This window comes from Delphinapterus leucas, chromosome 16 (assembly GCF_059928025.1).
Source record: "Delphinapterus leucas isolate spDelLeu-1000000601 "Yukka" chromosome 16, BTC_Dleu_Yukka2, whole genome shotgun sequence".
In the NCBI taxonomy this organism is placed as follows: Eukaryota; Metazoa; Chordata; class Mammalia; order Artiodactyla; family Monodontidae; genus Delphinapterus; species Delphinapterus leucas.
In genome coordinates, this window is record NC_143144.1 from 49,997,094 (window position 1) to 50,005,706 (window position 8,613).

The window sequence follows — 8,613 nt, forward strand, 5'->3', positions numbered from 1 at the left end:
CAGTACAAAGACTCTTCATAGTACTGGTAATCCATCTGTTTATTTTGTATGGCAATAGCTTCTTTAGAAAAATTGCACGTGATCTCACTGAGCTACAGTGAAGTCGTTCCCGCATACTACAATGTTTTCCCTAGTTGGCATTTTCTGGAAATCTGAAAAGGTACGTCTATTGAACTGAACTATGGAAGTGACTGTTAGTGTACTTGTTTTCTGACTAGATATTAATTGGAACTATCCTGATAAGTTTTTAATATCTTTATGCATTTATTTTATCCTACAAGTAAACGTAAAGTTTCTGGATCAGCAAGACTATTGTAGCAATAAACACATCAGTTCCTCATGCCTCAATCTGTTCCCCTTCTGAAGCTGTATTATGATTAGGCCCATGGCACAAAGGATTTCTCTTGTGCCATAGGAGAAGAACCCTAGACTTATGAATCCAGCAGTTTAAATAGGAATAGGACAGTTGTTTAGTTGCCACCTCACCTCCTGGGAGAGGGAAAGAAAACTGCTCCACTGGAATGTAAATGGCTGGCTCCATGACCCAGAGTTTCATCCATCTTTGAATGTGAACAAATTTTCTCAGGGAGAGAAAAGGGAAAGTCCCTACCACAGAATGAAAGCAACTGATTCCAGGGAAATAAGATTTATTACTCTTTGAATGGGAGCAAATCATTCTAGGTCTAACACTTTTTAACTTCCAAGGCTTGTCCTTTAATTCAAGTTGAAGATTTATTTGCTCAGAAAGTACTAACTAGGCAGAAATATTAAAATATTCATTTCTGCAAAGTACCTTGTGTACACCGAGTAAACTTGAGTATAGGATCAGACAGCCATAGATATATTAGGTCAGAGATAAGTTAACTACAATCTCCAGATACTACTTTTAAATCTGAGAAGCAACTTAATCTTCATCTACTGAGCACTATCAGGCCACAATACTGAGTTCTATACCAGGTAGTGCAGATTACACAGGTCTAGCATTTTGTAAGGACATATATGTCATACCTCACCTTTCTGCTAAGCATCTCTTCTGTAAACAAGAATATGGATAAATGAAAAAATGATATGTTAACTTCTCTCCCAAAATAATAGTTTTCTCACATTATTTATTCCTTGACAGAACTTTAAATTAATTACCATTATAATGTATCTGTAAGTCACACAATACAAACTATAATGTCTTTAGAGTTCATAGGTATATTGCTATCTGTGGCTCAGTAAAATATTTTCTCCGTAGGCTTATTCTTTTAAAAATGAATGAATAAGTTCAATGGATTTCATGAAGAATGTAGTCTATTTATATTGGGAGTTTATATGAAAATATATCATGTGTAAACTAGGTCTAGAAAGATCACCATAATAGATGTTTAGGAGTTACGCTAAGATAAACTTCAGAGAGTGGGAGAGGTCATAATCTTCAAGACCAAGTGAGTGATGCCTCTGCTAGGGCCAGTTAAGTCAGATGGTATCAATAGGTACTAATTCAGGAAAAACAAGATCAAGACCAGGAATTCCAAAGAAAGATAAAACCAAGGTCCAAGCTTCATAACACCCACCCCATCTGCTTGAATTACACCTTTGGAATGAGTGCAAAGATCATTCTGAAAAAAGGCCTCTCTCTTATTCTGTCTACCTTGAAATATAATTGAAATACATTAATTTATACATTTTTTCCTCTTTTTTTTATTGGAGTATAACTGCTTTACAATGTTGTGTTAGTTTCTGCTGTACAACGAAGTGAATCAGCTATATGTATTAATTTACACATATTTAAAAGGCACAATTTTATGAGTTTTACTACATGTATACATCCAGAAAACTAATATCCTAATCAAGATACCAAACATTGTCATCAGCCCCAAAAAGTTTCCTCATGCTCCTTACTAATTTATCCCTTTATAATTGTCCGCAGCCAAACACCGATCTAATTTTAGTCATCATAGATCAGTTTTCACTGTCTATAATTTTATATAAATTGAATAACACAGAGGTATTTTTTTGTCTTTTTAAAAACAATGTCCTACGTTTATTCGTATTATATTCAGAAGCACAAAGAAAACAGAGCTTCTTTATTTTCAATTTACGGATGCAACGTTCACCTGAGGCGCCCCCCCACCTCCACAAACACACACACACACACACACACACACACACTCACTCCTGAGTGTCTGGGCAAAGGAAGGTGGTGGAGGCCAATACAGAGTAATAAATTTATTCCAGGATGGTAACATTTGTCCATTATAATAGATTGCATGTATTTTAAATTTACATATTTTCTTTCAGATCATTCAGTTCTCTCAGATCCACCTTTTCCCCTGCTCCTCTCGAAATCTGATTGCTCCTCTCCAAGCCAACCTGGAGTGACTGTGAAAGTCACAAAACTTAAGCTTCAAAACCCTCACTTGCATAAGTCCCTTCCAGGGCTCTCTAACTGACTCACAAGGTGATATATTTTTACAAAATTTGAAAATCAATATATAGTAACCACAATTGATGAGGACCATTGGATGTTTCCACTCTCATTTCCTCTTTGTCACTGTTCCCCTTTGGTTTGCTAGTGCTGGCATGGCCAATGGAAGTTTTGGAATTTGCCTATGGACACTTAGCTGAGAATATATATAGTCTAAATATAGGGTAATATATTTTTGTAGTTTGCAGTAATTTCTGTGTAGGTAAATTATTTATAACAGTCTTGAAAGGCTTCTAGGAAAAATGTAGTCAGTTTAGAGAGTACTTAAGTATTTAGGGCGACTTGAACTGTCCTGAAATTTTGAAGCACACATATGACAAAACCTTGACAGAGGGCTTTCCAGATTTGACGGCAATGATAAAAAAAACTCATGGTATTACTAAACTATAAGTTGTGAAGTCGAAACGAACTTTTCTTAAACTGATGCTATTTTTTAAGAAATTAATTTTAAGTAGACAATTTTTGAGATATAACATAATGATTCGATTTTTGTATAGTTTGCAAAATGATCACCACAATAAGTCTAGTTAACATCCATTACCACACATAATTACAAATTTCTTTTCTTTTGATGAGAACATTTTAGATCTACTCTTTTAGCAACTTTCAAATATACGATACAATATTATTAACTAGAGTCACCATGCTGTACATTACATACCCATGACTTACTTTATAGCTGGAAGTTTGTACCTTTTGATCCTATACACTCATTTCACCCATCCCTACCCCCCCCACCTCTGGCAACCACCAATCTTTTAACTATGAGTTCAGTTTTCATTTGTTTGTTTCTTGAGATAACATATAAGTGAGATCATATGGTTTTGCCTTTCTCTATGACTTACGTCACTTTGGATAATGTCCTCGAGGTCCATTTATGTTGTCCAAAATGTCAAGATTCTTTTCATTTTTATGGCTGGATTTTTTAGATAGATTGGTAGGTAGGTAGATAGATAGATAGATAGAGATATCACATTTTCTTTATGCATTCATTCATCAATGGACTTATATTGCTTCCATGTTTTGGCTATTATAAATAATGTTGCAAAGAACATAGGGGTGCATATTTCTTTTCCAGTTAGTGTTTTCCTTTTCTTTTTTTTTTTTGTGGTACGCGGGCCTCTCACTGTTGTGGCCTCTCCCATTGCGGAGCACAGGCTCCAGACGCGCAGGCTCAGTGGCCATGGCTCATGGGCCTAGCCGCTCCACGGCATGTGGGATCTTCCCGGACCAGGGCACAAACCCGTGTCCCCTGCATTGGCAGGCGGACTCTCAACCACTGTGCCACCAGGGAAGCCCCGTTTTCCTTTTCTTTAGATGAATATCCAGAAGCAGAATTACTGGATCATTAATACTTCTGTTTTTAATATTTTGAGAAACCTTACTGTTTTCCATACTGGCTGTACCAATTTATATCCCCACCAATGGTGCATAAGTGTTCCCTTTTCTCCACATCTTTGCCAAAACTTGTTATTTCTAGTCTTTTGATAATAGCCATTCTAAAAGGTATAAGTTGATATCTCATTGGGGTTATAATTTACATTTACCTGATGATTAGTGATATTGAGCACCTTTTCATGTACCTGTTGGTCATCTGTTTGTCTTCTTTGGGAAAATGTCTATCCAGGTCCTCTGGCCATTTTTTATGTTGAACTGTTTTCTTGTTATTGAGTTGTGTGAGTTCTTTATATATTTTGAATATTAACTCTCTATGAGATATAATTTGCAAATAGTTTCTCCCGTTTGGTAGATTGACTTCATTCTGTTAATGGTTTCCTTTGCTGTGCAGACGCTTTTAAGTTTGATGTAGCCCTGCTTGTTTATTTTAGCTTTTTTTGCTTGCCCTTTTGGTGTTAAATACAAAAACATCATTGCCAAGATTGATGTCAAGGGGCTTATTCCCTATTTTTCTTCTAGGTGTTTTATGATTTCAGATCTTACATTAAAGTCTTTAATCCATTTTGAGTTAATTTTTGTGCATGGTATAATATAGTGGTCCAGTCTCATTCTTTTGCATGTGGCTATCCAGTTTTCCCAACACCATTTATTGAAGAGACTCTCTTTTTTCCACTGTATGTTCTTAGCTCTTTTGTTGTGAACTAATTCAGCATATATGTGTGCATTTGTTTCTGGGCTCTCTATTCTCTTCCACTGATCTATGTGTCTGGTTTTATGTCAATACCATACTGTTTTGACTACTATATCTTTTTAATATAGTTAGAAATCAGAACGTGAGATGCCTCCTGCTTTGTTCTTCTTTCTCAAGATTGCTTTGGCTCTTTGTGGTCTTTTATGTTTTCATACAAATTTTAGGATAGTTTATTTCTGGGGAAAATGCCATTGGAATTTTGATAGAGACCGCATTGATCCTACAGACTGCTTTGGGTAATATTGAGAATTTAACAATATTAATTCTTTCAGTCATGAGCACAGAATATCTTGATGTATATCTGTGTCTTCTTCAATATCTTTCATTAATATCTTATAGTTTTCAGTGTATAGGTCTTTCACCTCCTTGGTTACCTTTATTTCTAGGTATTTTCTTCTTTTCAATGCTATTGTAAGAGGGATTTTTTTTTTCATTTCCATTTCTGATAGTTCATTTTTAGTGAATAGAAATGCAACACTTTTGTATATTGATTTTGTATTCTGAAACTTTACTGAATTTGTTTATTCTAATTTTTTTGATGGAGTCTTTAGGGTTTTCTATATTTAATATCACGTCATCTGCAAATAGTGAAAGTTTTACTTCTTCTTTTATGATTTGGATGACTGTTTCTTTTTTTCACTCCATAGAATGATTTTGAGATTCATCCATGTTGTTGCATGTAATAGTAGTTTACTCATTTTTATTACTGAGTAGAATTCCATTGTACGGTTATAGAAATATTTTGTTTACCACACTGTCTTGCTTATAGTACCTTTACAGTAACTTAAGTCTTGAAATCAGAGAGAAATACTCTGACTTGGTTTTTTTCTTTTATTTTCTTTGAATATTCTGGTACTTTGTTTTTTATATTTAGTATTAGCTTGTCAATTTCTACCAAAAAGTTTGATAAAATTTTTACTGGGATTCTACTGAATATAGAAAAAAATAGAAAAATTTAAGAAAAGTTGACATTTTAACAATACTAAAGTGACATCAGCATCAAGGTGATATAAAATGTCCCTTCTTTTCATTCCCCTTTTTAACAACTAAAAATCAATATCCATCACAAACAAGAAAATCTCTTTGGGAGTTGTGGAATCCAGCACCATATTACCAGCAGCCCAAGAAAAGTCTAACCCACCTGTGCAGCTGGTAGGCAGACACACCTCCGTATGGGCTGTGGAACCAGCAGAAGCCATTGAAACTGTCCCAACTCTTCATAGCTGCAACTAGGAAAACCTGGGGAATGCCGATGCGGTCTGACACCTGTGGATGAGAAAGGCTTTATAGAAGTCCAGCCATCTGGAAGGGAGATTCCAGCACACCACTGGAGAAAAGAAAAATACGAGTTTGAACACACTAGAGAGGATCCCAGTATACCAGTGCTGCCCCTGTACTGTATTGTACACATAACATTTTGGTTAAGGTGGTAGACCTCCTATTAAGTGTTCTTAATAAAGCAATATTTCAATAAATAAAACTTCCTTTTTTCACATGTGCAATACTTTGTATTAGTTATTTCATAATTTAGGCAAAAACAACCATCAAAACCTTTTGATAAAAGTTGTTTTTCTCTCAAATTTTGAAAAGTATACCGGGGGTCATACAGACTGTTTTAAGGTAAATATGATTCTTTATGGGTTCAAGCGCTCCTACCCAAGTATGGGAAAAAAATTGATTTCTGCCAGAATCAAGAAAACTCAGAGAATGAGGATGTTGGAGGCAGTTTCAGGAGGTGACAAATCAAAAAGAATGAATCTCTAAGGACATATTGGAACCATATCCTCTTGTGAATTTACTGCTTATGCAATATTTGACTTGCCATTTGGCAAATATGAGAGTTCACTGGAAATGCAGTGACTTCACATTTTTAGGAAAGGTCACCCAAAACACACACGTGTACGCCTATATATATATGGGTATATAGTGAGAGAGAGAAGGAAGAAGAGAATTAAGTTTTTCATTTACCTTCAAGAAAGCATTCAGTGTGGTGACAGTGAGTATGACTCTCTGGTGTTATAAAGTTGACTTAATATACTTCAAAATTAATATATTGATATGTTTTGTGAACTTTATTTCTACCTTAGGTAAAATATAATTTTCCATTGAATTTTTTAACCTTGATTATATGTATATAAAATTTTTTTTCTAGGAAGTTTCTTCTCTCTTTTTCTCCTTTGGTGACTGATTTCAGGACATTTGAAAAAAAGAAAGAACAAGCAATGCTCTGAATGTATAACAGGAACAGGCTGTATTACCAACGGGCTCTACCTCCTCACTATGCAGTTTCTAACTTGAAATCAAACCTGACTGTTTCTCAAACCAATATGGGTAGAATGGTACTCTATTCACGATCTCTATGGGAAGTGGCAAGGAGTTTGAAAACATATTCAGTACTTATTAACTATTCAGTATTTATTAACAATGTATGTGGGGTATTTTGGAAAAATTCATTTATTTTAGTAATTCAAATAACATTCAAGGAATGTTTATGGTGTTTATAGTTATGAAAAAAAGCCAGTTTGGCAGACTTAGCCAGATTAGGTCCCTCACAGTCACCAATCCTAGTATCTTATATAAATATCACTCTCCTTCACTCTCCCCCTCTCACGCCTACCTCTTACCTTCCTTCCTGCCTTCTCTCCTAGTCTTCCTCTACCGTCAAAACCTGAGAGCTTTGAATTGAGCTTTTTACAACCTTGGTCAAAACAACATACACAAATTTGTTTCTTAGGGAACAAATAATCCTAATAAGCCTTGCTGAGGTTCATATAGTGAATGAGAAACAATTTTTATTTTAATTTTTGATAAAAGATAACGGGCCATAGGCGGCTCTTAGGAATAGTGGGGTAAGTCAATTTAAATTTAATTTTAGCTGTTAGTTAGAAAGTAGGAGGCTAACAAAGAGACTTATTAGGTTTCAGGAGTACTACTAATAGTATAATTAATTTTCATTTATTGAGCAGCAAATGTTTATGGAGCCAAGGACTGAGCAGGGTGCTGTATAGCTGCCTTGGTACCTAGTCATCCTTCTGTTTGACTATATCTAAAGCTTCAGTTTATCTATGGGATTTTAAGAGCAAGCACATAGGTCCTGAGTAGACCTGAAGTAGAAGGGAATGAGAAATGCATGGACAGTACAGGTAAGAGAGCAAGTATAAAGAGTTGGTACTGCTGAACTATCACTACATTGTAAGTCTCTTGAAGGCAGAGAACATGCCATTCCTTCATGTATCCCTCAGGCTAACCATTTCCTTGTCGAATAAACATGTCAAGTTTAGAACAGAAGACTGCAGCTGTGGAAACTACAGCCACATTTGGATATGATGGCTTCAAATAGAGGGTAGGGGAAAATAAAAGTCTGAAACTTTGAAAACATTACAAGGTTGCAAATGGAATACAGTGGAGCATTTCCAAGGTCAGGGTGGGAGCAGGATTATGCTAGTGCAGGCATCCCTTAGGAAAAGTATCCATTAGGGAGAGGGGAAAAGTTGATGGAGATCTTTGCAGTAGGAATTGAGAGGAATCAGGACACCTAGAAGTTCAAAACAGAGCAATGGTCACTGATTAAGTAGTATGCATCATGTGTAGTATAGCGAGTGAACAAGAGTTATTTATTAGGTCATCTCTGAATCCAGGTACTTTAAGGCAATAATATAAAAATTTCTCTGTATTGTCATCATCTGAGTAACATTTAGTCTGCCATTCTGTGGGAATTAAAGGAAGTTCTTACATACAAAACAGACAGACTTCCCTGTTTTATTCACAGTTTCAAAAAAGACGATCATTCCAGGTATTAATTTTCTCTCCCTTTTCTGACAGATGGTGTATCAGTTTCCTAGGACTGCCAGAACAAAGTACCACAACTGGGTGGCTTAAAATAACAGAAAATTATTGTCTTACATTTGGGGAGTCTATAAATCTAAAATCAAGGTGTCTGAAGGGCCATGTTCCCTCCGGAACATGTGGAGGAATCCTTCATTGCTGCTTC